Source organism: Oryzias melastigma, linkage group LG18, assembly GCF_002922805.2.
Source record: "Oryzias melastigma strain HK-1 linkage group LG18, ASM292280v2, whole genome shotgun sequence".
In the NCBI taxonomy this organism is placed as follows: Eukaryota; Metazoa; Chordata; class Actinopteri; order Beloniformes; family Adrianichthyidae; genus Oryzias; species Oryzias melastigma.
Window position 1 is genome coordinate 333,836 of NC_050529.1, and position 7,200 is coordinate 341,035.

Genomic DNA, 7,200 nt, shown 5'->3' on the forward strand with positions numbered 1-7,200 from the left:
ATATATGCGTGTGTCTATATGTACAGTCTACATGTATGAATATACAGTCTACATGCATAAACATACAGTCTACATACATGTATGAATATACAGTCTACATGTATGAACTAAGGGCTATACGTATAAACATACAATCTACATGTATGAACATACATTCTACATGTACAGTATACACATACAGTCTACATGTATGAATATACAACCTACATGTATACACGTACAGTCTACATGTATGAACATACAACCTACACGTATACACGTACAGTCTACACGTATGAATATACAGTCTACATGCTTAAACATACAGTCTACATGTATGAACATATATTCTGCATGTATGAACATACAGTCTACATGTATGAACATATATTCTGCATGTATGAACATACAACCTACATGTATACACATACAGTCTACATGTATAAACATACAGTCTACATGTATGAACAGGACAAGTTAGAAAGAGAATCAAACCAAAGGAGAATAAGGAAGTTTGATGAGGAACCAACTGGAAGTGATGAATGTGGAGGTTTCAGGTTCTCCATGAAACCATGTCATGGGGTTGGGGGTTTGGGTAAGGGTGTCCCTTTGTACCTTTGGTGATGAACAGGTTGAGGAGCCCCCGGGGTCGTGGACATCTGTCCTTCACCGTCCCACAGCAGGAGGAGTCTGACATCTTCATCTGCTCCAACAGAGGACACATGACAGACAGCAACAATGGAAGAGAATATTTATGGTTCCAGTAAACAAAAGTGGGTCAGCACCAGGCTGGTTCTGATCCATGGGTGAATCATGAGGTCAAACTGTCAAACATCAGGTTCACTCTGAAAACATCCAGAACCCCTTAAAAGACTGGACCAAAACCTGGTTCCTGAATGGAGATCAACCTGTCAGTTCTACCAATTATCATCAATAAAAAACACGATTGTTTCCAAAGTATTAACATAAGCACCACCTTGACAGCTGTTTCCCAGAGAGTCAAACTCCTCAAACTGGATGGAACTCATCTGGAACAACCCAGATATCCTTAAAAGCAAAAACACTTCCCAGCTCAGCCAGCAGGGGGAGTAACACTGTTAGCACTTCATTATTGATAGAAGATTCATAACACCTCAAGAACTTCAATAAGACAGAGTAAATCACTTCCTAGAATATCAGCAACTAGAGCACTAGCATATATTAAACTGGACAGAGGATGGTCAAGATGGACTCAGAACCTTTAGACATTTGTGAACAGAACCTTGTTAGGACAGAACCTCCACACAAAAAAACTCACTTAGAAGACTGGTGTTTGTTGGACTCATGTTAGATGTACTGATGTCATCCATCATTCATTCATTCATTCATCTTCTTGGCCGCTTCTTCCCTTTCGGGGTCACGGGGGTGACTGAGCCTATCCCAGCTACTGATGGGCGAAGGCGGGGTTCACCCTGGACAGGTCTCCAGTCTGTCTCAGGGCCTCAATCACACACATCCACTCTCACATTCACACCTAGGGGCAATTTAGAGTCACCAATGAACCTATGAAGCATGTTTTTGGACGGTGGGAGGAAGCCGGAGTCCCCGGTGAAAACCCACGCATGCACGGGGAGAACATGCAAACTCCACACAGAAAGGTCCCAGCCGGGAGTCGAACCGGGGCCTTCTCGCTGTGAGGCAAGAGCGCTAACCACTGCGCCACCGTGCAGCCCTTGTCATCCATGATCCATCTTCTAAATCTGCTCAGTTCTTTTAGGGGTCGTAGTGTTACTGGAGCCTATCCCTCGTGGTTAAAGATCCGGTTCATTCTGGACACTTCTCCAGTCCGTCACAGAGATACACAACAACACAACACATTCACACCGAGAACCCCTGACAAATCTGTGAATCCAGTTTCTGGACTGTGAGAGGGAACCAGAGAACACCAGAACTCAATCAGAACCAGATGGGAATAGAACCACAACCTTCTCACCGTCAGGACAGTGTCAGGAGTGTTAACCGCTACAGCACCGCTACACAGGCTTAGTAAAAAAAGCTTTCTGTTTTTGTCTGTCTGTCTGTGTGTACATCATTGTGAGTCATGTTTTAAGCCCTTGAGTCATGTTGTGGGTCACTGTGTGTCAAGTTGTGTGTCAAGTTGTGTGTCATGTTGTGGGTCACGTTTTGTTTCATGTTGAGTGTCATGTGTGTCATGTTGTGTTTCATGTTGTGTATCATGTGTTTCATGTTGTGTTTCATGTTGAGTGTCATGTTGAGTATCATGTTGTGGGTCCGTGTGTTTCATGTTGTGTATCATGTGTGTCATGTTGTGTTGCTCACCGTGGCGCTCTCCTCCGTGGCGTCCGGTCCGCTGCGGCGTGGCAGCACCGTGATCTCTCTCTCCTCCTGGTCATCCTGAACTTTACTCCCTCTCTTTGCCACACGTGCACAGAAGAGAGAGAGAGAGGATGAGAGAGAGACAGGTGAGTTCAGGTCTGCACTTTGATCTTTTTGGTGCAGCCCAACCGAGTGCGGCGCCGACCTGATGTCTGCCAAACCACAGACACAAATAAAGGAGAAATGAATCGTGTCGTTCCAAACATGAAGACCGATCACAGATTCTGGTTATTTATCTAGACAGAAACCAGTTCTAGATCAGAAAATGATAGAAGTGTAGAAATCTGTCAGAGTTCTGCAGACATGAAACTCAAAGCAGAGGTTCTACTCGTCATTACAGCAGTTCTGCTCGGTTCTGTTCGGTTCAGTCCGGAGACTTCAGTCCAGAAGACCGCTCTGATCCTCCACCGTCTGGGTTCATGCCTGAGGGGGAAGGTCAGAGTCTGTCCAGAATATGTCAGCACAGACGACCATCAGGACGGGTCAAGATCTGGTGGGAGGAGCTGAAGGAGCTAAAGGAGGTGGGAGGAGCTAAAGGAGGTGGGAGGAACTGAAGGGGGTGGGAGGAGCTTCTAAAATCTCCACGTTCAGGAGGTCAGCTACAACCGTCGGGTTCCTCGAGTCAAGAAAGTTCTGGACCGATAGAGGAAACTTCTCCACTGGACCCATTGGTCAGAGGTCAAAGGTCACGACCTCCGATGGAGGGAAAGTCTTCGGGAATCGCGGTGCAGGAGTTTGGAGGGAGAGCAAACCGAGGCCCTGAATCCACGAAAGTTTAGTGATTTTAATGGAATCTTGGAAATGAAAACAGTTCCATGATATTCCCAATGTCAGGAAAGCTTTGTTTATATAAACACACATATACTGATCTATCTGTCTGGATCAGCTGATCTGTGATCCGGGATCCTCATTCAGATGAAATCGAAGTGACGTGTCCCTTTGATGAATCAGGAACGTTTCCTGACCACGCCTGACAGACGACGCTCAGGGAAAAGCCTCCTCCTGCGGTGTGAGGAGACGGAGAGCGAGCGCCGTCAGAGGTCAAAGCTTATCTGACCTCTGCAGAGGTCACGCTCTGACCTTGACCTGACTCTAAAAATAACCTGTGAGCGGCAGCAGCTCAGAACGGGTTTCAGGTGGACCGTGAGGCGGTCCGGCAGCACCAACATAAATGCAGAGACATTCTGAGCTTCAGGAGCGTCCGGATTCTCAGCTTCAGGTCCCCTCGAGGCACAACAACAAGAACACGTGCTCTTCGTCTGATCTGCATCCGTCTGTCAGATTATCTCTTTATGTCTCTTCATGATCCGGATTTATTGTTGGATCAGAGTAATCATTAACCCCCCCCCAGACACACACACACACACACACATGACAGAGAACATGTCCTCAGCTTCTTCTCCAGAAGGTTCTGCAGTCCGTCTGAACCGAGCTCTCTGCTGCCGCTCTCGTTCAGTGGTCAGTCCCTCTAACTGCAGCTAAATGTTAACCAATCTGCAGGCGTGGGCAGGTCACATGACCTGTGGGCGGGTCTCCGGTCTGATTTGTTCAGTGGTGACTGTCATTCATGTCTGGACCGTGTCTGATCCTAAATGTAGAGATGATTTTAAAGGGTAACCAAACAATGAATCCACTTTGTCTGTTTTTCTCCATAAATGAGGCTTTAAAGTTTCTGTGCTCATTGACACATTTTCACAATTAAAATAAACTTGTTTAATTCCTGAAACAGTCAAAAACTGTCTGTGTGCTGCCCCCTACAGGTTGAAACGAGGTATTACCGTTGAATTTTCTGATTGGTCAGCTGGTGTGAGAAGTTTGACGTCATCATGCTCTGGCACTCCAGTATAAAAGCCCCGCCCATCTTTGAACACGCGAGTGTGGCGGAGCTAATCAATGACCTTAACTTCTTCAATGGCGAGAGCCTTGGAGCGTAACCCGAGACACTGAAAAGGGCGGAGCTAATCAACGACCTTAACTTCTTCAATGGCGAGAGCCTTGGAGCGTAACCCGAGACACTGAGAAGGGCGGAGCTAATCAACGACCTTAACTTCTTCAATGCCGAGAGCCTTGGAGCGTAACCCGAGACACCAAAAAGGGCGGAGCTAATCAACGACCTTAACTTCTTCAATGCCGAGAGCCTTGAAGCGTAACCCGAGACACCGAAAAAGGGCGGAGCTCACTCCACGATGCTGAACGCAGAAAGCCTCTGCGCTCAGCCCGGATCCAGATGAAAACCAGAAAGTCACAGCAAACCAGAACCTCCACATGAGTGTCACTCTTCATCCAAACACACCTGTGGTAGCAGGTACAGCGGGGGGCGGGGCTACATGCAGACAGTGCTTACCTGAGCTCCTCCGCTGTGAAGGTAACGCTTGGTGGATTCTTCATCCATCATCTGAAAAAGTTTCAGTGAAGGTCAGAGGTCAGATCTGTTTCCTGGTGCTGCCCCCTGGTGGAGGTATGAGGGAACAGCAGCAGGTCTGGAAGAACCCAGAACACGGAGACCTGGTTCTGTTTGTGCAGGCTGGTCGGTACTCACCGAGGAGATCATCTCTGCTGAGGACCAGGAGGATCAGCTGGAGGAGAGAGGAGGTCACAGAGGTCAAACGGAGGAAGGAGGTGAAGGAGCTCTGGAGGTTCTGACTCCACAAATCTATGGAACCATCTGAGATGCTCCTCAACAGGAGATAAAACAGAGGAGCAATGGAGGAGGAACGGAGGAGAAACAGGAGAAATGGAGGAGAAGCAGAGGAGAAAGAGGAGGAGAACGGAGGCAGGAGATGAAAGATCTCAGAGGGTTCTGACTCCACACATTTATGGAACCATCTGAGATGCTCCTCAACGGGAGATAAAACAGAGGGGGGGTGGAGGAGCAACGGAGGAGAAACAGGAGAAATGGAGGAGAAACAAAGGAGGAACTGAGGAGAACGGAGCAGAACGGAAACAGGAGGTGAAGGAGCTCTGGAGGTTCTGACTCCACAAATCTATGGAACCATCTGAGATGCTCCTCAATGGGAGATGAAACAGAGGAGCAATGGAGGAGAAACTGAGGAGGAACGGAGGAGGAACAGGTTCCATAATGGAGTCTGAGGAGGAGAATTGTTCTGCTCCTCTGAACTCCGTCACAAGAAAAGTCACAAAGTCTGCAGACTCACAACTCCACACAGTCTGCACACACAGCACGTACACAACTGCACACAGTAAATCCGTCCACAGACCCACAACTCCACACAGTCGAGGGTCTTCTTACCTTCAGCGCTGCAGAGTTGTGCGTCTGAACAAAGAAGGAAGCTGGACTGAGTCACACAGCAGCTGTGAGGGGTTTGTGCGTCTGCTGTGTTGTGACACACGCTTTGTTGTGTTGCTGTTGTGCAAATGACAGACATCACAGAGCAGCAGCAAAGCCTGACATTACACACTACAGGTGAGCGTGCGGAGCATTACCTGCTGCAGTCGCACACAAACACACCTTTGTCAGCACATAATGCTAGGCCTGTGTGTGTTTGTGTGTTTGTGACAAACAGCAGAAATCACACACTGGTGGATATTTTTAGATTGTTTTCCAACAGCAGGAAAAGCATCATTTCTGCTGAGTCATGTTTCCTCCTCAGTGTTTTGGTTCCAGAACAGTTTAACTCTGAAGATCATTTTTATTTTGGACAAAGACGTCACAGACGCTTCCCATCATGCCTCAGGGCAGCGCCTCCCGAGGACAGAAGCTCCACCGTCCAATCAGAACGTTCCATCAGAGATCAAAGGGAATGCAGGAGCTGGTCTCCATGAGGAGAACAGGAAGTGACATCAGCTGATTCACTCATCAAATAACCTCCATGAGAAGTTCATCAGCAACAATACCTGAAGACCTTCATCCAGCAGCTGATGGAACCATGATGGAGGTGTGACGGGACCGTGAGGGAACCATAAAGGAACCTTAAAGGAACCGTGAGGGAGGAGATTAGCTGGAGATCAGATGGACATGAACCCATGAATGAAGGAATCAACCAAAAGAATGAGTCATCTTATAACCTGCTGACTCAGAACTCTTCTCATTGTTCAGAACCAGCAGAACCTGATGGGACACAGTTCAGGATCCAGAGTCTGTAGCTGAACTTCATCATCGGAGGATGAAATCTGGGTCAAGAAGACATGTATTCATGAAGGATCAGATGATTCTGACGGCTCTGTAGCCCAAACAATCCTCAGAGTGAAGAGGAACAAACCTTCTTCTGTCAACTCCAGAACACAGCTCTGTTTGGATCAAGATCTTCATTGTTCTGGTTAAACATCAAAGAACCAGAACATCTAAACAAACCGAACAGGAATCTGAGTCAAGGTAAAGTCCTCCACTGTCACTCACCAGGTGTGACCAGCCCCTCCAAATGTTCACACCTGTAGGTGAGCTCAGCTAAACTCAGACCCCCCTCCAGAGACTAACAGGGACACTCCCATTTTACCCTCTCTGGATTTGAACCCACAACCGTCCAGTCTCAGGATGGACACTCCACCACAGCGCCGATGGGTAACTGACTTTAATCGTCCTGATCCGGCGTTCATATTGATGATGTCATCAGAGGTCGTTCATGAAAAACTGCTGAGTCATGGATGGAGATATCCAGATGAAACTCTGAAGACCAAACGGCTGCAGAGCGTCACTGCTGAGGAAACAGAGACGTTAGGACGGTCTTTGTGCCGTTCTGTCACAAGTGAGACAAAAACACACAAATGTTGTGGAAACGATGAGGCTGAAAACCTGCAGACGGTCAGAAGATCCGTCTGGAAGAAACCAGAACTTCTGTTTTCTAAGTCTGGAACCCAGAACCAGGAAACACACTGACACAGACAGAC